We start from the raw sequence: 26,501 nt of genomic DNA, 5'->3' as shown, positions 1-26,501 counted from the left end.
CGTGTCTGTGTACAGCTAGGAGTTCTGTCTGATGAAGGCATCTGTCTGAGTGTGTATGTCAGAATATACCACACATTTTGAATGGGAAGTTTTAATTTTCTTTAACTTGCATATAGGACTGAATTTTCAAGGGAGTGGAATACAAAGTGTACAGTAAAATTTTATGTTCCTCTGGTCACAGCAAAAATACCTTGGATAAATGCTTGCTCCCTATGTGACAAATTTGTCTGGTGACAAATAAGTTGCAGTTTAATTAATAAAATTATAAGATCATAACAAAAAATTGGGAAGCTACTGCAAAGAACCTTGTCCAGAGATTAGCAGGAAAGAGTGGTCAAGAATAGGGGAAAGAATCCAGAAATCTTATTCCCAACATGAGGGTAGAGATAGTGCACCTATTCCTTGTTTGGGAGCAGCAGCGTATTGTCGGGAGAGGTTCAATTGTTACTTGTCAACTAGGATCGCTCTCAGCAAAGGAGCGCTGCTCGAAATTTCTGTGGAAATTGGTAGAGAGGTGCATGAAATTCTCCCCTGACACCTAATTACGTGCTGTCCAAAGTGAATGGCTATTATTTATTAAAACACTTAAAAAGTGAGAGTGTCAGTTAAAAGAACAATTTTAAGGGAGTTTTTTTTTATAGTGGGAGGATGGTTACAAGTTCCAGAATAGTAACTATATTTTGCCAAAATGTATACAATTTTTGTGATACCACATTGTAGTTTTCCAATGAGAGAATACCTGCAATATCAAAAGATCACAGACTACATGTTTAATAAGTAGTATTCTTCTTGCCTATTAAAAATGGATAAAATTGTGTTGAATAAAAGAATCTGATTTCTATTACAGTTATTTGCTGATACACTGATATTTGGCACCATGACATAAGAGAGAAAATACCAGTTTTTACTGGAATACTGTGTATAATTTAATTACATTCTAATAAATATTGTAACTAATGGTTACACTCTCAGAAGGTCATTTTACCTATGAGAGAGCTTATTTTGATTGAAGAAAATAATAATTTTAATTTCTATTTTTAACCAAGACTTAAAGTCCTGCATGGCATACTGTGATGAAAAACAGGGCCGGTTTTACTTATTGAAGTGGGGGGGAAGTAATAATCTCAAAACACAGTAAATACTGCACTACAAAAGTATCAAAATTTTATGCAATGTTTCATTCAGAGGAAAACATCAGTTTCCAATCATGGAGAAAACTGGTGTCAAACCAGGGAAGACTTCTTACTGCAGCATGCAAGTTAAATGATAAAAGTATAGCAGTTCCCTTACTTGTTCTCCTGCAAGCTGCAGGGGGTTTAATATTTCAGCAGTACAAGCAGGCACGAGGAAGGATTTCTTCCTAGGCATGAGCACAGATACCCTGAGATGTTACCATGGCTAGGCAAGTGCTGAAAGAACATGAAGTAATAACATAATGCAGGTATTTGCTGAACACCTTGTCAGTTGAAAAGGAAGATGTTCTTTGCTTCTCCCACTGGTCTGCCTTTGCCCTTCTTTCTGAATTACTTCAGGGATCACTTTTCTTCCCTAGGCTTAATTCCTAGATTCTGCATGATGTGATAAACATGAGCTTATTTTGCCTTGCACTTTCTTTTCATTGAAAACAGATGTTGTTTTGAAACTCTAGGCATTCAGTTTCTTAAGATTTTGTCAGGCTTCAGCCAAGCACTTTTGATCCTCTAGATTTGCAAAGAAGTTGCAAACTTCTGGACAACAAGAGTGTCCAAAATTATCTTGTGAAGTGCCTTCAACTCCAGTAAACTGGCTGACTGAGAAGTGAAGAGTGTGTGTGGAGATGGTAACACTCGAGATTTGTTGTACAAAAGCAGGCCTGTTTCTGTCTTGTGGATGTACTTGCAAGAGATCTGTGTTCTAAAAAAAGAAAGAGTTGGAAGATGGGGCAGGGAGAATCTGTGTTTATGAATCCTCTTTTTCTCTATCATTTAATTCACAGGTTAAGGTACACAGGCGTAACTCCTAAGACACAAAGTAACAGTTAATTTCACTCTCTTATTTTTTTCCTACAGAATTGCTTGATTCAATGTAAACAATTTTCTTACCTTATGAAGGATTTCCAGTCTTTCTATGCTTCTAGAATCTTAAAAAGTATACAGCAGCAGAAATAGAAATGTTTTGTGCTTGTATTTCCAGCAGAAATGATATGTGGAATTTTCAGGTCACTGGAATTTAAATAAATTTTTACATTTCAAATAGGAACAAAATCACATCCAGGAATAAGGAAGTTCCTGTGGAAGGGCATTTCTGAAATTAAGAGGCTTCCTCATTTGCAGAATTCAGGTGAGACTGAAAATATATTCAATGATGATAAATTAAACCCTACTTTGGTTTAATTTTTTTTTTGGTGGGTAGAACATTAAGTTACAAATTAGTATATTCAGAAAAACTGGACAGATGAATTACTAGATGTATGCCAAAAAATGCATAGGGCAGGCAGACAGATGATAACATAACGAAAATTTCAATAAGTAACATCAGAATTTGACTAATGAGAAGAACTCTTTAGCCTTTTCACTCCAGATCAGCTTGTGCTATACCTTTAAGCTCTTCTGACTAACCCTTTACCTGGTTTGGGAAACTTGGCGTTTCACGCTATTGAAACCTTTGGAAAATACCTGAAAAAACAGAGTGAAAAACAGTGAATAGAATCACTGGCATCAAGGATGTAGCATTCAGTTATTGCTTTCATGATTCCAAAGCTCTAACATTATGGTATCTTGAGACAAAGAATACATTTACATCAGTCTTTTCTCTAATGGAGTGTTGCTCCAGTGAGATCTAAGTCATTCATAACTGATGTTTTTGTTCTGTTTTCCCCCTCTATGGCAAGATGTGTAATAGGACAAGATCTAAGAAGAAGGATTGCATTACATGAGGTGTGTGCAAATAGTCTCCCTCACAGCAAAATCATGGAGACAGTGTGGTAATTTAAGCTTTGAAAGTTTCATCAGGAATATGCTGTATGTGCAGGCTGAATGTGATATATCTAGATTTTGGGTTGAGCTGTTGTGTTTTCACCCCCTTATTTTTACTTTTGCTAGGTACACCTTCTTATATAAGACAACTTGAAAAGTATAATTTATTTAATCACCTGTTGCTTTGATACTGTCAATCTTCTTTGATCTAGACCTGCACTTCTAAATCAAGTTTACACAAGTTGGATGAAACTCTAAAATAGCTTTAGATTAAAAATAGCCATAGCATTGCAAAAGCATAATTTTTTTCCAAGATGCCTTCTTGGATGTAATTTTCCTTCTGTGTTCTTTCTGTGGTAAGATTAATAGTTCTAGAGGCCAGATTATGGTGTAGATTATTTAGAAATAATTTTGATTTTCAGTATAAAGAACCAGTCTAATTACTATCTGTTTTCTTTTGTGCCCTTAGAGAACACTACAGAGGCACAGTCCCTTAGGAATACTGTGCACAGCCTCCCCAAGATTAAAATGGGGATAGCAAAGAAAAACTTTGTTATTTCCCTGGGCTACTTACTCAATTCAGGGTTAGTATCTCAAGCACTTATCAGCTGATTGCTGATCTATCCATAGAAATGAAAGAAGCTCCCTTATGGAAATGAAAAAAAAAGGTTTCCATCAACAGCTGCAGAATTTTTCATGTCTTTTCTTCCACTTTTTTCCCATTCAACAAGACCTTAAAAAACAACAGGAGAGGAAAAAGGAAAATTTCTGCCTAGAAAATCGTGAGCCCGACTAACATACAAGTGTGTGGATGTATGTGATAATGGTACTTACAGCATCCACAATTGCTCTTAACAGTATGCAGTTTTTAAAAATGTGTGCCTGGTTAAAAAACTCTGTCTCACATAAAGGATGTATTTTGCAGAGGACATTGTTTTTAGGTTTGAGAAAGTGCATGAAACAAATTCTAAACTGGGATATAGGGTGTTTTTGAAGCAAATGACTACTGGACTTTCAGTGCTAGTGAATCAGGACATTGCCAAGCTTCTTCAGATTGTTGTGTGGCTGTTGTCACTACCATATGTGTGGGATAACCCCCTCCCGCTCTCCCAGACCCCAAAAGGCTTGAGTTCAGGACATTCTTTGAAGTGGACCTGTGCCAGTCCACTGAAAAATTATGAGGTAAATAAGTATAAAATTTGGTTTCCCTGAAGCATTAGCAGCAATCTACATTCAGGATACCCCATCTGGCAGAAATGTCACCTAAGCAACTGTGCAACAATTGTATAAATATTGAATTTAAAGCCCAGGTAATAATTTCTTCCTTTCAGGGACCACTGCTGATGGTATGCCATCAATACATTGTTTTAAGCAGGTTTACACTTTTCAGATGTCCTCATTTTGTTAACTGTAATCTTTCACTGCATGAACTGGAAGAAAAACCTTTTCCTTTTATAGCTCCTTTCCTAGATCTGCACATTAGCCACGTAGCTCTAGTTAAAACCTAAGTCTGGCTTTGAAAAATATGACTCTAATGATCATCATAAAACAACTGGTGAGGGATGAATCAAGATCACAAGAGATCTGTGTAGAGGGAGATGAAGTAAATCACAGCAGGGCTTTTTTCCCCCTCTTTGTCATTTTTTTTTTGTAGCTGTGTATCTCCTTCCTTGAGAACCTATGGCAAGAGCTTAGTGATTCAGATTTAAAGTCTATTCATCTGTACTATGCAAGATAATAATGAAGAAAAAAGTATTACTTTCATCAATCAAAAAACTATTTGACTACAGAAAATATGAAGGCCATCTTAACTTTGTATTTTAAATATTTTCTTCCCAGTTTCATAAGCCAATACAAGTATTCTTAGCTAAAAAGCTGGCAAAATAATTTTGAGTTTTTCAGTAACACTAACTATTTACATTTTCCTCTCATTCAGAATTCGTAATTTTTGTTCTGGAGAGGCCTCATGTTGTCATCCGTTTTAAAGATTGACAGAAAAAATGTTATTATTTTTGGCAGACCATCACTTATGAACTCAATATTAATCCAGTTTTTAATAAAGCAATTACAAGGTCAAATACCAGTGATAGTATTGTTTCTATTAGCTCGAACTGAGTTGGATATAGGAGCCATGAAAATGAGAAACATTTTACTTTTAAATTTATTAAAAGCTGAGCATATTCTTCCATTCGTGGCCTTCTGCATAAATTATGTTCATGAATGACAAGTTAACTCATTAAAACTGATAGTTTACAAAAAAAAAAAAGAAAGAAAATGACTGTTGTATGATTCTGTCATTGGGTCCTGATAAATTTACACTGTAATTGAATTAAAGCAAATGAATAACATGGTATTTTTCACCTTTTGGGCTTTTTCTAAAGGAATATTTTAACTTTCATGTCTGTTTTCATGGCTCTTTACATCTTCTTTGAAAAAAATAAGGCAGCTTTTCTCATATCAGAGATATCAGGTATAATCGCTCTTGTTTTTCCTCATGAGGAGCTTGTTTCCCAGAGCGAAGAAGGTATTAGAATTTTATGTGTATCCTGTTGTGCAGGAATTGCTCTTATTAATAGCCTTAAGCCTATCTTACTAAGAGATGCTGATTTCTGGTGTGCTGCTTGTTACCCAGCTCCCTGTCATGAGTTCTTTCAGGGCAGGGCTTTTGGTCTGTTTCTGACCAGTGGTGGTTTCAGAAAAGGCTTGAGAGAAGAACATTTTAGGATGGATGGATGGACACAAGTAAGCCACCTGAGATCTCTCCATATTGTTTTTGAACAATATGAGTAAGAGCCTTTAATGACTTCCTAAGACTGTGCTAGGTTGCAAAAACTCTGATCAGTTGTGGTCATGTGACATGAAGGTTTACTGATCTCTGATGCATGTTTTTACTGTGCTTTGTTCGAAGTATTAAATTACTGTTGCATATGCTTGGGAGTATACACTATTATTGTTTCATAACAGTGAAATGAGGTATGAGATACACCTTCCAAATATGCTGCAGTTTTACTGAATAGGGTTGACTGAGTCTGAGCTTTCTTAAGTCAGTGTTCTGGGAAAAGGTACTGTTTGCTTAGAAACAACATTTTGTTAATATTTAGATGAGGTATGATTTTGGTTTCTTAGACTTTAGAAATTAATTTGGATTAGATGCAATTAAGACAATCTTAAAACTGCATAGAACCTATGTTTATGCCACAATTACTTAGCTCATTTTTATCTATCATGATATATAGGGATGACAACATTTTACACTGTTCATTAACGATTAAGAGTGCTGATACAGCTAATATGTTAAACATATGTATAGCTTGGGCAGAATAAAGCCTGATAGGATTGAAACAAAACAGGCAATTAAATGTGGTATCTGTTATTTAAAATACATATTCTTTCCCTAGCCGTTTTTCTCTTTGATGAATGTTTGATATTATGGGTTCTGTGTTTTTGCTGCTGAATACAGGGACAAGGTGAAGCTCGGGTTGTCACTTTGCATTTACAGAATGGGGAGCATGAGAAATAAATAATCTGGTTTTATTATAAGCAAATGAATTTAGTGGAAAAAAGAAGGGGGCAGGATTTTCCCAAGGTTTTTTTAGGCGTGTTGTGAAAGTTTTAAGGTGGAAGGTCCTGTCTAGGCCTGATGCCAGGGAACCTTTGCGGCCAGGAATAGGGAAAAGTATAAAAATGAAAATGTACCCTCTGCTGCATGGTCGGCCTTTGTGTGCAGAGAGACCCCTCTGCACAAGGGGGTACATCACGAATCAGTCAAGAGGGAGGGTAACACCCCCTCCTGAGTCTGAGAAATTACCTTTTAAGGTAAAATACCTGACGCTCACTGAATATGTAACAGCTTATATAACCAAGAGAATACAAAAAGACACATTTTTCAAATGGCAGTGTGCTTTCCAGGCCCATGTAACTTAGGATTGCACCTATCATGGCTAGGCTTTGCAAACGAAGATTTAGGAAGGCTCTATCCACATTTGTTACAAGCACGCTGGTGGCTTATGAGGCCAATACGAGACAGACATATCCGATTGCAAAAGGCACAGCAGAAAGACTCCTTAGATGGTGTATTCTGCAATACACGGTTCTTTCTGCGTTGCCTTTTCTCTTCGAGAGTGAAGGATTGCACCTAGCACTGCAATAAAGAACTTCTTGCTGTAATTTTCCTTGTCCTGCAGGTATTTTTGCCGTTTTCTTAAATTGGAAGCAAGGATTTTTCCTACAGGAGGGACAGCAACTCTCATACCCAGAAGGAGAAAGAACTCAAGAGCAGTACTGGTAAAATAAATATTCACTAGCCTAAAACAGGGTTAAAAAGAAGATAGAAAATGCCTGGGAATAGTCATGTCCAGCAGTTAGAGATTAATTTTCACCTTTCTGAATCTTTTGATTACTTTTGTGATACCTCAGGGGGAAAAGCATCAAGTACTTGAGGGAAAAACTCATCATCTGGGTGTTGGCATTTTTTGTTTATTTTTTTTGTTAATTTTTCTTTTTTAGTGATGATAATGCTTGAAGGAAGTGCAGAGGATATTGTTGCTATTCTATTCCCCAGAGTTCAGAAATTTTCTCAGGCTCCTTTGATGCTCATTGTCCAAGTGGGGAGGGAAAAACTCCAGGACTATGAATATCCTTTAATGAATAAGGAGGAATCCTGTTCTCAGCTGCTGAGTTAATGATTTAGCTACCTATTTGTCTGGCTTCCTGATTTTCATGCACAAAGGCAGATTGTGCAAAGTCACTTTCTCCTCCATTGTTTTGCACTATTCTGACAGATGAGTGATTAGAGTTTCACTGTATATTCTTAAATGAGCTGTGGTGTGTGCAGCAGATGAGTTTGACTTTTTTGGATATAACCTTATGACAGCATTTGTGGAAATCAGCTTTTAGAGACTATAATACAGAAGGGCTATCATTTGCTATAAAAGATGTCCACATTTGGCTTTTTAAATAAATTGGTTGTCTGAGAATGTCTTTTGCCATTCAGTTTTCGTCATAACCTTTTTTTTGATCTAGACACGTGGTTTGTATTATTGGAATGCTTTGGTTTCTACTAGGTTGTTTGGTTAGTATTTCAAAATACAGGAAGCAAAAAAAGTTTGGAAGAGTGAGAATAAGAGTTAATTGAAAACAGATTGAACAGGGAAATGCTCAGAATTGGTTTTAATAGGAATAGTGACCAAAGTCTTGATATAAGACATTTTTCTAGGGAAATCAGTATGTTCAATAGTAGAAAAAAGTGTTTGTTGCTTTAAGACAGCTTTTCAGAGCATGCACCCCCCCCCAACCAGAGATGTGGCTCTACACTCATGCTGGGAGGAGCAAGGGAATGAGGGTCCAATGAGATAAGATGAGCTAGGAGTTGTAATACTAGGCTTGTAAAATAGACTGCTATCTTCCTGACAGAAGGAGGAGCAAAGTAGCTGTTGTTTTGTGAACTATAATTGTTTACCTTGATTGCTGCAAGAGACAGATTTACAGGCTATGACCAGCCTGGGCTTATTTTCCCAGTCATGTAGGTGACTTCTGTGTCAATTGGTCTCTAAGTACCTTGTCAGCTTCTAGTTTTCCAACTACTAATTAGCTAAAGATCATTAACGAGGAGGGCAAGACCATGAGACAAGATGCCTCTCATGTTTCAGGATAAAAGCTAATTATGCAAGTTCAAGTGAAAAAAATCAAAATCATGATGCAGGTTAAGGTAATTACTCACTATACAGAACTCTGGAGCAATTTTTCCATGCTTTAAGACTGTTATTCTATTCTCTAGTGTAATTAACTTTGATTTTTTCCATTTTTATGTAACATATACCTTTGTCAGGTTTGTTTGTTTGTTTGTTTTGGGGTGGTTTTTTTCCTGAACTCCTAGGCTTCAAGGTAAAGTTTTCTCTGCTTTGGTGTAGTAACTTGATTTGTGTCATCCATTATGTCTCTTCCTTGTTTTGTAGCAGCAGAGCTTTGCTGATACATTCTCAGACAAATTAATCCCTTTTCATAGAACAATTGACTAGTCAATAATTCCTTAAATTAATTTATGTAGTTGATTATCTCTACCCAGACAAAGAGGTTAGTTGTACCATGCAGATGATTTACTTGCTCTTCCTTTCTGTTGCTTATTTATTATTGTGGAAAAGCTTGTGGATGTGTGGATTTGTAGCATGTGTGTGCACACTTTTGGGAAGAAGACACAGCAACAGGCAAGTGTTGGGTTCTGGCTTAGGCCATGAAATAAAATAACAAGAAATATTCTGAAAAGCCTCACCATTATGTGAAGTCTTCTTCTTTTTTAGCACTTTGTAAATTTAGCTTCTCAAAACTGTCAGAATGGAGGGAAATTTGCATGTGACTGACTTAATACTGGAATGGATTGCTCAGAGAGGGTGTGGAGCCTCCCTCACTGGAGATGCTCAAGAACTGTCTGGACACAATCCTGTGCAATGTGCTCTGGGATGACCCTGCTTAAGTAGGGAGGTTGAATCAGATGACCCACTGTGGTACCTTCCAACCTGACCAGTTTTGTGGTTTTGTGATACCTGTTGCTAAGGAAATCTATTTGGGTTTGATTTGTGCTAAGCAGCAATGATTTTAATCTAAAAAAGAGAAGATTCTGATTAGAAAAAAGATAAAAGCAGCCACAGTGTGTTCAGTTTGGCAGAGTAGCAGGGACCCAAGAAGACTGTGAGCTCTGTCTCAGGAGGTTTTCAAGATGTGATTGGATATTTCATGATCCTGAGCTGTCAATCTGAAATTAATGCTGACAGAGTTGTGAGCTGGAGGCTGGTCTAGAGATTCCCTTTGCCCCTTCCAGCTTCAACGACTCTGTGAGTCCATGGGAGTGGACTCACAGCAAGATCTGAAAACCAATACATATTATTGAAAAGTATACAAATCACTGTACAGTACTTCTGAAAAATATGTGTGAATTCAGTCAACTGGTATTTTTCATCATGACTGACAATTTGAAAAAAAGATCTCGATAAACTTTTCAGTGTATTGCCTCTGCTCCTCTGATATAACCCCATTTAAATTTTGCCAGGTATGGGGTCTCAATTGCTGCCTGAACCAAATGTGAACACCGTGCTACACCAAAAGCAAATGATGAAGGAAGAAAGCACAGATAAACCTTCCATCTGAAAAAACATTTTCCAGACCCTTCAAATAACAAACACTTCTTATAGGGAAAAAATAGACAATTTTGAAAACTATTTGCTAAACAAAACAGAGGCTAAATTCTTTATGAATAGGATTAATAATTGAATAGTAAGTCAGATTTAGCTCTAATTTTCTAATTTTCTTTCCCTCTGCTGCATTACTGTGGTTACTAAATCATTACAGAACACAGGTTCCCAGGTGACCAGCTTTTCCCATCCCTGGCAAACTCCTTAAAGTCAGAGAGGGGACAGGCACATCTCTTTGGAGGCCAGGTTTGTTACCTAGCTCATGACAAGCAACATTCCCTACTTTGCTGCTGGAGGGAAGGGAATAAGATGGAGTGTAGCTTAGTTGAACAAGGGAAGGGGAAAAACAGGTGAAGGGAAGGTAAAAATGAAGTGGTATTTGCAAGCCAAAACTTTCTTCACTTTCAGAAATAATCCAAACACAGGAATGATCAAAATTTTTTGATGGCAAAATGGGATGTGAAGAGTACAGTGAAAGATGCAGCAGATAATAGAAAAGGGGTGGTTGCTATGTGTTTTGTGTGTTGTGCGTGTTTTGCTTCTGTGATTAGTAGGTGAGCCTCTGCTTTGGCTGGAGTACTGACTCGGCTATGAATATCCACTCCTTCCTCACAGAGCTGCAGGACTGTGGTTAGAGTAGAAGGATTTCTTCAGAATCCAGAAGTTCATTCCTGAGCAAGAAGGCTGAGGTATAATTACTTCGCACTGTGCCGAGGCTTGTAGTTTTTATTTTACATCTTAAGAGTACATGTTATGGGAGGCCTTTGCATTTAACAAAGCTCCAATTTATCATTCAAAGCTGATTGAAGTCAGGCTACCATGAATCTACTCTACAACAGGTTCCTTTTATGTACACTTCTTGGACATGAATAGCATTAAAGGCACCATGAAGTGTCACAAGAATTATGTAGCAATGCATCTCTGAATGTTGTTTTTATTTGTAGTGCTTTCTACTCAGTAAATACAGGTAAAAAACTGTGATGCTGTTGCATGTTATTTGATTGCAGGAGCTCATGAATGTGTGTTGTGTAATCAGCTTGCAGAAGTGGAAAAATTGAAGTTATTTAAATGTCACATTTTGCTTTCTAGCAAAGAACAGCAATCTGGGGTTTGAGTCCCTTCAGTGTCAAGGAGAACAGGGTTCTTCCTTGCTGTGCTGTGCATACTACCATGTGTTGCTCACCTACATTGAAGTGAGGTTTCTGACATGTCATAGTGTGATGTGCTGGAGGACTTTTGCAGGGGTTTACACATCTTCATGTAAAGTGCTCTTCTGAAACCACAGATACCTTCTGAAAATGCTGTTTTCTTTCCCATGTGTCTTCTGCCTGAATAGTTCTTGCCCCTTGTGTCAGGCTCTGTTCTCTTTAATGTTTTCACATCTGATTTTAGAATACCACATACTTTTAATTTTTTTTTTTTGAGGCAGCCCTTTAAAAAATGTTACTCCCTGTGCAGCGAGCTGAGCAGCTGAGTTTGTGTTCGTGTCTACCAAATGATGAACACACTACAGAGACTGTTATAGCTAATGAGGCATAGCCCCACTATAGGACTGTCTCCTTTAGATTCACATAAGCAGCTGGATATGAACTGATGTTGCTCCATGGACTTAATAATTTTATAGATTTTAGGGCCAGAAGGACCCATTATTGCAATCAGCCTGTCTGACTTCCCATGTAAAATGAACCTCAGAATTTCAGCAGATGATTCCTGTGTCAAGTCTGATGACTTTTACTGGAACTGGAGCATTTGTTATAGAAAAATACTGCTCTGTTTCAAAAGATCAGGCAGTGGGATATTCTCCATGGTCATTCCACCTAGCTAGTTGTTATTCTAGTGGTTGATACACTTTTCTGTTAAAATATGTATGTGATATGCAGTTTAAAATTTCAACACTTGAAATTACTGTTTTCCCTGTGCTTTTGTCAACCTGATAAGCATCCAAAGTTTTCTTACATAAGCAGCCAGGCCAGGGTCTAGTCCCTTCTGGCCTTCTGCACATCTCATACTAGTTAAGAAGCTGACCTTAAGCTGTTGTGTCTTAAGAAATGCTAAATATACACAAACAAGTAAAGCTTATGCTTGTTGCAAAGCCCCAAGCCGTACACAATTAAATGTGTAGATGGAAATGAGACTCTGATGTGTATTTGCTTGTGTGGACTGATTTCACAAGAGTGAATATATCTGAAATCCTCCTGAGCTTCACACTTATCTTGAAACTTCATGTACCTTGGTACTGATCTGTAGCACAGATATGTCTCAGTCAAGTAACACAACTCTTCACTACCTGGTTTGACTGACAAGTCAAGCTCCAGTTCATTTAATTTCAAATTGGCTTCACCCTGAAAGGGCAGTATTACAAAAAAGGCTGTTGAATTGCATGGTCTCTATTTCTGACTTGGAAATGTCTATAAAGAAACATCCTGAAGAACTTGGGTTCAGGACTGGAGCCAGGGGCACGTAATTAAAAGACAGACAGTGCTGAGGGGGACAGGGCTTGTGGCAGAGGGGAGGTTTGTTTCCTGGTGTAACTTTGAAAGTAGCAGATTTACTTGCTGCAGGAAAAGGCAGCCTTGGGGACTGGATGGCTTGATAAAAACTAGAGGAGAGTGAATTCATCAAGAAACCTGGGGGTTTCCTCTGGCAGCTGACTGGTGGCTTCCAAGGACTCCCGAGGCACAAGTAGCTCTTTGTGTAAGAAGCTAGAGGGTACCAAATCCCAGAAAGGAAAGGAATGGAGGATGGGAGGTAGGAAAGGAAGAAGAGTCTGGAGATGGAGAGCAGCATCTGGAGACATGTTAGCCATTAATTTACTGTTTTATTTAAACAAGGTTAAAAATGGATTGTGTTTCTAGCTACAGACAGAGATGTTGCAGTTGCATTTGTGAAGGCTGCCTTTAGCTGCAGCCTAGAGATTCTGGTGAAATTAGCATGTAGTCTTTACAATGAAAACAGCTTAAGTTTTCATTACCACCTGGATTCCTTTTGGCTTTATTTTGTTTTGAAGTTTTATTTTTGTTTTGTCAAAAAGTTAAAGGTACCCATGGTAAAATTCTGCTCCAGTTGCATGTGGATAAATCAGGAGTAAAGTGAGTGATTCAAATCGAGTAAGTGAGGACTTTGAAAAAACAAAAATGAAGCCATAACTAGCATTCTAAAATAATTCAATTTGAGGAAACAGTTGAGAAATTGTGTGGGATGATGAACTGATGGGAGACTTTGAGTGTTTTAGGGGTCATAGCACAGCTTCACCATTTTTCTGAAGTCATTATCTTATTATAGGTGCTAAAGAAAGCCTGACGGATTTTGTGAATACCAACAACAGCTTTGAAGGACAGAAATGGGTTGAAGAGACAGGGCTGGGGCATATCCAGACTTAAGTCTCATCAACTTTTTAGGCTTGCAAATGTTCTTCTGTCTTATGGACTGTGTATATGTATAATTGTCTGAACAACGTGAAACTGGATTGGTGCTCTATGTGTCATCCACTTACTTTGAAATATTTCCTTCAGTAACCTTCAGAATTTCAGTGGATAAATTAAAAATTAGTTTGCATGGTCTTACTAAAGTTGATGCAAATAGAAATGTGAATTAGTAGGTGATCATGCAGTGCCTACATCTCCTGTGGAACTGAGAAGAGGGGAGTTGCATGAATGGCTGTGTGGGTTGGTGTCCAGAATGGGAGGAAGAAGAATATTTTATGTGCTACAAAGTGTTAGATCACAGAAAACCAAGATAATTTTGAGTGGCAAAGTACTGCTATGAGCAGAGACTCTCAGCATCTATCTAGTGTGTCTGTGTTCATAATGGCAGCTGGTGGCTGTAGGACATTAGTTCCCTCCACATTTCTTTACTTTGAGGATTACATCCCTTGTTAAGAGAGGAAGAGGCTTTTGGGCCAGATTGGTGCTTCTGATCTGTGTCACTCCAGTCTATCTGGGGTTTTTAATAGCTGCTGTATGTAATCATGGCATAGAAATAACCTAAGGGCAGAATTTGTAGTAATGCTCTTATTGTACATATACCAGGATGTTCCAGAGGCTGTTCAGAGAGATGAGTGATATGATGGTTTTACCTCTTCTCAGGTACAGAGGAAGATTCTTTAGATCTGGGATATAAACTCAACACCCTGTTTTTCTTGATCTGGGAGAGCACTCTCCTGTTCCCATTTTCTGAGAAGCATCCTTTTGTTACCAGATGAATTTCACACGCTGCATGCAAAATAAGGTTTAAATACAAGTGAGTGAAAGATGCTGGGACTTGTAACTATCAAAATTTTTTAGTTTTTCTTGGAAAGCATGCAAACCCTGTGTTGTTAATAGAGACACCACCCAATAATCTCTTTTGCTATGTCAAACAATGAAAAATTGGAAAAAAAAATCAGACTTGCAGTGTATCATGCCATGTTAATTTGATTGTTCAATGCATATTATGTTAAGATGTTGCTTTATCATTACATCATAATGAAAATTGTAGGCTTTTTTCGATATTTCATAAAGGAGATAGATAAGAAATACCAGTTCAACTAATCCAACTGCAGTTTAGGGCAATTCCTTGTGTGTTGTTTAGGTAAGCTATGATTTTTTTGTTCATCCAGCAATGAGGCTTTGCCTATCTGGTGGTATGTATAGAGAAATACTGAAAGTTCCCCAGAAACAAGCTGTCTGCAACCTCAGAAGCAGGGAACACTGAGGGAGCTTGGACTGGAAACAAGAAGGAAGGAGAGAAAGAAGCACATGTTAAATGTAAGCCTGTAGTGAATAATACTGTGTAATTCTTAGCATATATTTAAATGAATCTGTGGTGGAAATCTGAGTTTTGTATGGCTACTGAACCTGTTGTAATTATATGAGATGTTAAATACAAACAAAAAGAAAAAGCTTAAAGTTAAAAAAGAACCCCAGTTTTGACCAGCTTTACTTTTGATAATAAAATGCCTGGTATTTTCACCAACGGTTAAAGGTATTTCTGATTATGTCAATTATTAAGACAGAGGGTTCTGTGAGAAAAAAACATCCATCAGATACTGAAGAACTAATGGACTACTTTGTGAAAGCTCATGATGTCAAACAGGCGTTCTTTGTGAAACAAGAAGGGAGGTTCGATCTAGCAATTTCCACGGTATTTCTGAGTCCAAAAATAGTTTTCCAGGATTTAATTCCACATGCAGCATCAGTCCATTCCCACAGCACGATACTCAACAACTGAGGGTTACCTCTAAAATTTTTTAGCAGTGTTTCACAACACTGTGGTGGTCACTGGCTGACATGAAGTGTGTGACAGGGGAATAAGGTGCTGAGAACAGGCAGTACCAGAACTGCCAGTGAGACCTCATCTGCTGTACATACAAAGCTCAAAAGAATTTTCATGTCAGTGAGTCCTTCAAGCTCATCCTTTACCTCCAACTGCTTTAAAGGATTGCAAGCCTTCTAGCAGGTTATATATTTTCTACTGTACATTTGAGCAGTTCTGATTGTTTACTCTGTAGAGGTTTTGGAGTTCTTTTTAAGCTTTGCAAGTCCTAATTTAAATACCACACTCTCCTAACTCTAAGGCAAATTTCACATTGGTCCCTTTCATATTCTTTGAAAAGTTGGGGTTTTTCCCATTTCTTGTGACTCCAGGGTTTTGGGGTTTGGTGTTTTTTGGTTGGCTAGTTGGTTGGTTTGTGGTTTTGTTTTGTTTGGTTTTTTTTTTTTTTTTTTTTTTGTTTTTTTTTTTTTTTTGGTTGGTTTGTTTTTTCTTTTTTCTTTTTTTTTTTTTTTTTTGTCTCATGGCAAGACAGGACTAAATTTCTATACGTTTCTGACTATTCGTCTCCTTTTTATTTCACAGACTTACGCTGTCTATACCTTCTCTGGAGCCTTTGTAACAAAAAAGATTGTTTTAAAAAAATAATTATTTGTTTAGCAAAGAGGAGTAAAGTCTTCAAAAGAATGAGATTTGAAACCCAGCTGGCTGAAAAGTGACAATCTTGTTTTCATGAAAACCTTTTGCGGATTTGAAGTTTATCTAATGCTGGAACAAATACTTAATATTTTGAAGGTTGTTGTGTCCATTTTTGGGTTAAAAAGGTTGGGTTTACAAATGTGCCTATGCTTCCTAGACAGTCTATGCAGGTTTACTGGTTTTGTCTTTGATACAGTCAAGTTCCTTCATTGTAGTTTGAATGGCGCTGTGTGTTGGATTTGTGACCAAAAGTGTCTTGATGATAAACTGGATCCTTAGCTGTTGCTGAGTAGTTCTGGCACAGTGTCCAGGTCTTCTCTGCAGGTGCAAGAAGGCTGGGAGTGGACAAGGATCTGGGAGGTGACACAACCAGGACAGTTGACCCCAAGTGACACAAGGGATATTCCACTCCTGTATTGAGCACTGGTGAGGCCACACCTCAAATCCTGCTTTCGCTTTCAGGCCACTCATGACAAGAAAGACATTGAAGTGCTGGATTGTGTCCAGAGAAGGGAATGGAGCTGGGGAAGGGCCTGGAGCATAACTCTGATGAGGAGAGGCTGAAGGAGCTGGGAGGTCTCAGCCTGGAGAAATGGAGCCCCGGGGGGGACCTTCTCTCTCTCTACAACTTCCTGAAAGAACGTTTAGTGAGGTGGGTGTCGGGCTCTTCTCCTAGGTAACAATTGACAGGATGAGAGGAAATGGCCTCAAGTTGAGCCAGAGGAGGTTTAGGTTGGATATTAGGAATTTTTTTTTCATGGAAAGTGTTGTAAAGCATGGGAACAGACTGTGCATGGAAGTTGTGGAGTCATCAGCCCTGGAAGTGTTCCAAAAATGTGTGAATATGACACTTTGAGGACATGGTTTCATGGTGAACATCATGGTGGTGTTGGGTTGGCAGATGGACTCGATGATTTCGAAGATCGTTTCCAATCTTTACAATTCCATGATTCTATGAAATTCCTTATTTTGCATGAGTTTTTCCACTTTTGCCCTTTGGATTCTCTCCCTCATCCCAGTCAGGGGAGTGAGTGGTTGTGTGGAGCTAAGCTGCTATGGGGGTTAATCCACAAGAGCAGCTTTTAATAAACTGCTGCAATAGAGTCTATTAAAATGTATGCGGCTTTATGGAATGCCTTCTTTTAAGGAAACATTAGGAAAAAATGGGTTTGAATCCTCAAATTCATGCTTATTTTAAAGCACTGATTTACACAGCTATTTGAAGTCTATTTACCTTATGATAATATCTAAAAAAGGGAACTGATTTACATTACCTCACTCTGATTTTCAGCAACTATTTTAAATGCTTTTCCCCAAGATAGGTAAGTTGTTTTTTCTCCTATGTCTTTCTGAAGCTTCTGCAGTTCTTCTTGAGCAAGTTTTACCAGTCAGCAGGAAATGGGAGCCAACACTTCTATCTTTGACTATAGACAAGTGACCCTAAAATGATGGGACTGTCTTGAACAACAGTTCTCCCTTCTGCCTGAAATCACAGAAATGTCTGAAGCAAAACTTCAGTGGCAAAAAGATCCTTCCTATAGTGCAGAAGACTGAACATGGAAGCTACAGTTTCACTTTTGTTAATTTTCTGTGACATCTGTGTGTATATATTACTAACTGCTTTATCATTACTCATCAAAGAACATTCTCTTCCTTAGTTTGTGGCTTTTAAACAACCCTTCTCTATTTATTTTACTGTTTATAGCTCTCTGTCTCAAATTTAGGTAGATGGTATGGCGATTCGTCTTGTGTTTGGTTGGTGGTTTTCCCCATATCTATGTGGTCCTTTTAAGTATATAATCTGATAGGAGGTGGATTGATATGTAAAAAGCCTTGTCTCAGTATTTTAAGATTACTTCTTCACTCCTCTGTGCTTCTCAGGCAGCCCTGTAGAGGCTGGATAGCTGAATTGCAGCTTGCTTAAATTGACACATCTCCACCGACATCCAAGGAATTCAGGTTTTTCTGTATCTCAGGCTGAAGGAAAAAGAAAATCTAGCTTCATCTAGCTAACTGCAATTCTAATATCAGATATTCACCAGAAGCAGATATGCCCTAAAAGTTCATTGCAGGTTTCTTTTTTTTTTTTTTTTTTTTTTTTAATTGGGATAAATATTCTCTGTTAGAAAAAAATTCTCAATCATATTTAGTGCATTTTGCATATTGTAATTTATTTCAAACTTAAAATTAGGGGATATCAACATGATATATTGATACATGAAATTTCTTTGATATTGCATGGTTAATATGCTGTGTGAAACATATATTTTTATATGAATATTCTCCCTCATGTCATAGAAGTCACTTGAAGGCATGAATAGTCAACTCAGCTGAGAACTGAATACAGATACTTCAGACAACTTGTTTAACTTCTAATAAAACAGACATCTTTTTAAAACTTGACTCTTCACCAGCTAACTGCTGCCACAAATTTAAATGGATACAGATCCTTGCTCTGAGGTGGCATCTAAAATGCACTGAAATTCATACACATACACTCTGGGCAGATGTAAATCTCAGTGGTTACACTGGAGTCAATAGAAGCACAGAGATTTATATTCACTAGAGCAATGGCCTAAAGTGTTTTCCTTGGAAAGATTGCTATTTATGGACAGTGCCATAAAGCAGTGAGAGCTGAGGATGATCAGAACCTATGTCTTCTATGAAAAAAAAGAGTTGGCTGGAGAAGAAAAATGGTGTGAGGAGAAGCTGGTCTGGAACTGGACTGCTGCTAGCAAGAGGACTGGCAGAAATTGAAATGAGTTATGAACTAGTACAAAATCTCCAAACTGAGTCATTAGATAAGCAGATGAGGTAAAGCACAGGTTACACTGGACAGTAAGGGATACTGGGAAGAGGCAGAATTAGGTGCCATGTGGTACATGGGTAACCCAAGAGAGTTCATGTAGCTGTGGCAGGGTGATGCTCCCTGCTGGGGCAGACTGCTGACCAGTGGCTAAAAGCAGAAACATATTTTTCTGTCTTTTCTGTCTTTTTTTATGTCACATCCCACACTAACAATTACTGACCCAGCACTTGGAGGTGAACAAACCTTGTGTTCTGTCTACTCTGACAGGGAAAGAAAGTGATTTGTTATTATCATTGTTAAAAACATGAATCTGTCCTTAAAGTGTTTGCTAGCTGTGGACAGCATTAAGACTTCTAAAAAGCATGTGCATTTTTTCTTATATATTCAGAGTTTTCTTTTGATGATTTATAGCACCTGGTTTTCTACATTTGTTTAAAATTAAACCTTGAAGGAAAACTCAGCGTAAATAATACAAACTTTTAATGTATTTCGCTATATCTACGTTAAGTTCTTTTTGTAGTGATGCATTAAAAAGTTCATAAACACCTATCCTTTTTATAAACTAAATTTTTTTGTAAATTATTGTTTCTGAATACAAAGTATTCAAATTTCTAATGTTCATAATTTTTACTCCTTCAGATGATATTATATTCACAAATAAAAATAATTTCTCTCTTTTTCCAGATGCATTGCTTTTGGGCTGCCCTAACACTTTTAAACTACAGATATCGTGTTGTTGACCATTTCACAGCACTTCATCAAAATACGCTATCAGGTTTCCTCTCCTTGTTACCCTCTTTGTCAGATTTTGCTTCACTGATGCTCCATGTCAGGGTAGGAGCAGTAAGCGTGTAGTGCAGTCATTGTACACTAGTGATATCCTTAAACACTTCATTTTGATAACCATGTGGGTTACGAGAGGATGACTCAATGAAGGTAGTAGCATGTTTAGCCATAAAACCTCCAGACTATTTTTGAATAAACCTGCCTTTCCCACTCATTTATTTTATTCTCATTAGCACATTGATCATTCTTTATCTCATAATTTTCAGGCATCTTGAAAGCAAGACAAAGTGTTACTGTAATCTTGATAACAGTCACTTTATCTAAACATAGTAGGGAACAGGGAACTAAGAGAATGTCTGCTGTGTAGGACATGCTTTAGTTGTTTGGATGTGTAAACTGGCTCATTTATTGCTTGAAATCCTACTCTGAAAAAAACCCACATTTAAATTTAAACTTTTGATTGTATCAATCATGCAAAACCTTGCAGCTGTGCCTGCCTGTTTTTCATTCATTTCCTTTAGAAATCATAAAATACCCTGGATTTCATTCAGATGTGCAACAAACTAACTTCTGACACATGAAACATTTTATGATATGGAACTTTCCTCTAGGCAGACCTGGTTAGTTTCACTGGGTCTCATCATAGTGAATCCAGTTTTGTACTCTTTCATTTACCCTGGGCAGTTAGAACGTATCTATTTTGTTTTGTTTTGTTTTTTAAAATGGGTAAAGAGAAAAGTCTGGTCCAACATGTATTTAGATGAGGAGAGTTCTTGCATATAAGTAGAATTATGCACCTGTATGCAAAAGGTCTTAGTGGATTGATTGAAGCTCTCAAAATTATTGAAATAGAAGACATGTCTTATAGATGGTGTCTTTAACCAGATGTCCACAGTCTTTTGCCTTATGAATAATCACTGAGCAGCTGGGAAGTTATTACAACACACTGTGAAATTTTCTTCCTTTGGTTGAGAACAAAAATAGGGTTAGTGATGAGTTGCAAATGCCAAAGGGCCTGTTGTTTTCTCATTTGTATTTTTCCCCATTAGGAAGGGATATAAGTCCCCTGATAAATCCTGCAGATTAAGACTACTTTTTAATATCCAGGCATTTTAGGTTTAATCAACAGTTTTTACTCCTCTAAGTCATGATATGAAGAATATGCAAGTGCTCTGTGTTCTAAACCTTTAATGATCATTTTACTTCAATGGTTGGAAAAGCATTTCTAACATGAAAGTAGAAAATCCAGTAGAGAGATTTTTGGTTATTTTTAAGAGCTTAAACCCTGCTGGTGATATTATTACACTAACTATTTCATCATAGCCTTAACTTGAGTATTTCCATGCCTTATTTTAACATTCACTCATATGTGAACCAAGGATTTAAAATACTAGGTTTTCAGTGTTAGACACTTCAATTGTTATAGAATCCAGAGCTGCATTATTTTGTGGTACACATCGAACTGTCAGGCAGTATTCATAGCATGTATCTTCACATGTCTTATAGTTATTTTAAAAATCCAATGTATTTTTTGTTACATATGCAGGTTATTTGCCTTTTCTTGTCTATTATATTGCCAGGTAGTTTACAAAATACGGTACCAAGAAGCTTTCCCACCACCTCATGTACTCTGCAACTGGCTGACTCTGAATGTCTTTACAAGTAAACTGAATAATCCATTCCAAATGTGGAGTCAGTAACAATTTTAGATGTGGCACTTGGGGACACGGTGTAATGGTGGGCTTGGCAGTGCTGGGTTAACAGTTGGACTTGATGATCTTAGAGGGCTTTTCCAACATCATCGATTCTATGAGTCTATAATTCTATGTTTTGGTTTTGAATAAGCTAAACTCACGTGACTTAAAACTATATTTTTACCTTCCCTTTTCTAACAAAATTGGTACTGACTGTAATGTTTAACAGGTTATCAAAGGACAATAATTTGTTTCATCATGGAAGATCTCACATCATGAGACAATGCATTAGAAAATAGTTGTCCAGTTTTAAAATATTTAGCTCAACAACAACCTTCACCCTTGTAGAAAAACATAAATTTTCTGTAAAGTGCTAAATCGTTGATGTTCTCCCTTAGGAACTTCTTAAAATATAAATTACTTCTTTCCCCTCTTTGGTAACATATAGAATAATTTGCATTTATAGCATCAAATGAAAACACACAAAAAAGTCAACAAACTGTTTCTGATCAAAAGCAGACTGCAATGCATATAAGCCAGATAAATCTATAAAAGAAAAAGAAGATTCTAGCCTTCTTGTATATAGATTACATATAGCTGGGGAAAATTACATTAAAAAATGTTGTCGCATTTACCATTAAGTTGAGCTTGTTTCAGTAGAGATATTGAAGAGAATCTGCCTCATAAACTATCCATTAATGCTTCTAATTTCATGTTATCTAAATACTTACCATCCATGAAATGGGAAGCTTTATTTTAGGGACAGCAATGTGAGGTATTGCTGGAGCAAACCCTAATTTGTGAGGTCGAGTGTTACAAACTTCTGCAGCTTGAGATTCAAGATGTGACCAGTCCAAATATGCCAAATGAAGTGAGGGAGAAGGGAAGAAAGGCCAGAAAGGAAAGCATCGGCATCAAACTGCTTTGAGACTTTTAAACAGGAGGATAAATTAGGGAGCTCGACTTAAACACAGGTTAGCAAAGACAGGGGGCTGCACTTAGAGCATTTCCAAGATGAACTCTGTGCTGTTGTTTTCTGGTTCTCCAAATGGAATAGTCTAATTCTGTCCATAGACAACTGAAGGAAAATTTGGGATATGTGAATGGTTTAAAAAACAGGGGAAGTCACAGCACAAAATCCTCCCGCCAGATGGGTTTGAAATTGGGAGTCTCCTCTGAAAGCACAAAATGATTTACCCACCTGTCATGCAGATGTGAAAATTCAATAGCATGTTAAGTATTCAGGCTTTTAAAATTATTTTTACTGCCTTGGAATTTGTGTTTCTCAGATTCTTGTTTTCTGAATTTTCAGATTTCGTGAGTCAGGGAGGGAGGGAAGGAAGAAGGAAGGGAAAAGGAGGAGAGAAAGGCAAGGTAGTGGTGAGAGGGAAGAGGAAAGGGAAGAGAAGAGGGGAGTGGGAAGATAAGGGAATGGAAAACAGAGGAAATCAGTATAAAGTACAAAATCACTCGCTTTTAGCAGCTCGTTATTGACTTCCTGATAACATTATCGTTTTCTCAGATTTGGTGTAACAACACCAAACAGAAAGACCTGGATGGACATTAAGTAAGCTCTCAAAAGCAGACCCTCTGTCCCTGAGCATTAGCGGTGACACTGCCCCAGCCCTGAGGTTTAACCTGTCCTGCAGTGAGCGATGCTGCCACACGGCGGGTGTAGAGGAAGCGGCAGGCAATGATGCTTAAAAAGAGAAAATACCAGTGAAATCATAAGGCTTGAGATTCCCTTTCCGACTTCTGCTCATTCCCCACTGCAGCTGGAGACCCTTGGGATGCTCCATGACAACCTCCTGCGCTTTTCTGACGGAGCTGGCTCTCAGCCAGGTGAAGCTGGGCAGCCGCTTGCCTAGAGGGATGTCTCAGGTCCTCAGCAGAGACCTGTAGAGCAAAGGGACATCCCGGGTTAGCACTGGCACTGTCTGGATCCCGTGGGAAGTGAGACTCTGCCTGAGGGATGAGGCCTCTGAGGTTATGAGGATGGTGGGCTTATCAAATTTCCCATAGAGCTGGGGGTGGAGGAATGGACAGAAGTGCAGTCTGGCTGTGGTGGCAGCCTTGGTTTAGAGGAGGCTCTGGCCAAGCTGATACTATTGTTCTACTCATTCATTTCACAGGTGACTTCTAGACTACTCTTACTTTACTGGTATGGTAGTCACAGTCCTATTAGTATTGAAGTTTATTAAATACACAGGGTATAAATGAAAACATTTTGTAATGCAAGGGATGCTTTAGATGCAGATGAGAGAGAACTGTAAAGTCAAAGCCCACTGGTTATTTTGAGCAAAAAGAAATCTGATATTGCCAGCTCCGATTCCTCTTGTAAAATGGATTTGAGTGTTGCTCAGTGTAATGTTTGAGTAAATCTGCAACCCCCTTCTGATTCTGCTAAATTACTTATTGCCTCGGTGGCTAGTTTTGATGTCAGTGGCAAAGTTAGCACATATAAAGTTCTCTTCATTAAAGCATCAAGATAATATGCATGTTATTGAGTAATGTCACATGTAAGCATCTTATTTAATGGGTTGCTGTCCCCTTCTTCGATTAGAAAACCAATCTTTTGAGAAAAAAAGCAGACAGGCTTCAGTGCATAAGCAGTTCCTGAACTCTGCAAGAGTCCAAAACACAGGCAAGTTTGAAAAGTCTTATGGAATGGGAGTTAAATATTCTATATTTCAAGGGTCAAGAAACTCATAATGGCCTTGGAATGCTTGTTGGTTCAGAACTGCTGTTAGAGGATTCAGAACGAAACACTTTGTTGTGATGCATAATGGACTCAATGTGCTGACAACACCTGATCAAACTCAGAGCATTCACAGGAAACAATGTAATTCTTAGTAAACTGAATTTTGTGACACGAAAGGTTCTGTGAATTTTTTTTTTAGCCAGTCCTGGCAAGAAGGATGTGATGACAGTTTGTATCCCTCTTGTTGGTTGAACCCCAGTGCATGCTCTTTGTTCCTGCTACCATGAAGAAGTTATGTTGACTATGAAAGTCTGTGAAACACACTTCACAAAGGATCCTATAATATTTATCTGCAGCTTCTACCCATACTTTTAAATGGAAGCTGAGAGCAAAATAAAAGTTAAAAATAATTTAAGGATTAGGGGTATTGTTTTTGTTCCTACGCCTGTTTGGACTCATTATGATTGAGCAAAGAACAAATGAGAAGAAATACACACACTAATATATCAGTTATAGCTTGAAAGTTTTATTGCCAATAAAATGCCACTTAGATAAATAAACCATTTAATGGTTCTCAATGAATCTGACTTGGTAATGGAGTGAAGAACTGCATTTCTCCAGGACTTGCTTGGCTTCCACTAGGTAAATGCAAGTCATCCTGTTCAAGTACAACACAGCAGTGGGTCCAGAATATTTTTCTGATGTGTATTCCCAGTATGAGGTAATGTTAATTTTTTAACGGAGAAACTTAATAGGCATTTCATATGACTGTCATGTATTAGTGGCACGTGGAGTATTATCTAACAGTGGTCACATCTGAGTCTCAGCTGCTCAGTTATTGTTGCTGTAGTGAAATCTGAATGTAAAGTTTTTAGTGACTATGGTTGCACAGACAAAAACAACTTCTTTGGGGTGCATACAGATGTTTACTGGTGTGTATTACTTACTTTCTGCTTTTGTTTCCAATAACAGTAAAGTTTAGAGCCCTCCCCATTAAAAAAGGATAGAGGAACATAAAAACAGGTGGTAGGTATTTGCTAACTTCATTTCATAGAAGTGAGGTTAGCCAAGGGTAAGAGCAGTTTATGCAGCATAAAGAAATAAAATATTTTCTATTAATAGTAGATTAAATTATTTCCTCCATTGTCTGATCATGTTTAGTGAAATATATTATACTCATGTACTGAGCAGGAAATGAAAGGATGAAAAAGGTTAAAGAAGAATTGTTACTTCTTACTGAAATTTTTGTGGAGAGTTTCCCCTCCCACACCAGGCTTTGTAAAGAAGATATATTCCCTGAACCTAGAGATTTTATTAAAAAAGCAATGAAACTTCTCCTCATAGGTTACATGCCCAACACACTATATATTGTTCTAAGCCAAGGCTTTGCTTTAAAGCGAGTGTGTATTCACCTGGTGTATACTCACACAGCGAGGCTGTGTCAGAATGAGCATTGCTTGCCAAAAAATGAAGTGCATAGGCTGAATGCTGAGTGAAATTCAATATAACTTCCCTGTTGGAGAGAAGGTGAATGGGAAACCTGCTCTGGTTTTTAGCTCAACAGTGAAGTTGTGCCATCCTGTCACCATTTTGCTGGTGAGGAATGGCCTGTGGTCTGGGCCCAGGTCAGAAATGCCTGGGGGCTTGGGACTGCTTATCTGCAGGGAAGGCCAAGAAACAGACACAACCTGAGCCTTCAAAGATTTTCCTACAAAATAAAGGGAAGATCCAGGTAGGCTAACTTCCCAGACCATGAGAGACTTTTGGTGCAAATGGTTATTTCTTATGGCATCTGCAGTGAGAAAATGTAAGGTTTGCTGCTTGATTTATGAAGTGGGACATACTGAAATCATTCTTTTCTAACAGCTTCACTGACTGTACCTTGTCATTACCAATAGGACCAAATCCTAAACTGCAGTAAATCAGCCTGCCAAACTCAGAGTCTCTGATCCTAAGTATTTCACATAAGTGAGAAATCCTGAGAGAAAAATGTTGTCACATTTAATTTTTTTTTTCTAACAGATGGTCATGCTTGGATGATGGGCTGTAAGCTGCTTTAAAAAGGTTGGAACAGGAAAGACTTCAGAAGATCCAGGAGGGAATTGCATGTCCCGAAAAAATCCCATGATAATAAACCTATATACAGCAAACCCCTTTGATTTAACTATATTTTGAAAGATGACTAAACCCAATTCAGAGCAGACTGACAAATCAGGTGAGTTTTAAACTTTATTGAATTAATTAATTAACCATGCACTTGGTGCTGTTGGGCAGTTCTCACACAATGTTAATCAATACTTGTTATATACTGAACTATTAACTCAAACAATTGTATTATAAATTAGCTGGGAGTTTTACAGTGGTGTGGAGCTGTCAAAGAGTGAGCCCATAGGGCTGGTGGTTGCTTCTCCTGAAATCAAGGTG

The 26,501-nt window shown here is 37.8% G+C and overlaps 1 long non-coding RNA gene across 1 annotated transcript in view; it reads left to right on the top strand.

Annotated features, from left to right (window-relative positions):
- The window catches only part of LOC135407425 (uncharacterized), a 52,938-nt gene extending 26,711 nt beyond the window's left edge, over nucleotides 1–26,227 (top strand). Inside the window, exons 2-3 of the long non-coding RNA XR_010426869.1 lie at nucleotides 2,236–2,319; nucleotides 26,100–26,227. This is a non-coding gene — a long non-coding RNA (uncharacterized LOC135407425). The remainder of the gene's footprint in view (nucleotides 1–2,235; nucleotides 2,320–26,099) is intronic.
- The last annotated feature ends 274 nt before the right edge of the window (nucleotides 26,228–26,501 follow it).

This window comes from Pseudopipra pipra, chromosome Z (assembly GCF_036250125.1).
Source record: "Pseudopipra pipra isolate bDixPip1 chromosome Z, bDixPip1.hap1, whole genome shotgun sequence".
NCBI classification, from domain to species: Eukaryota; Metazoa; Chordata; class Aves; order Passeriformes; family Pipridae; genus Pseudopipra; species Pseudopipra pipra.
This window is presented reverse-complemented; position numbering and strand designations above follow the sequence as displayed.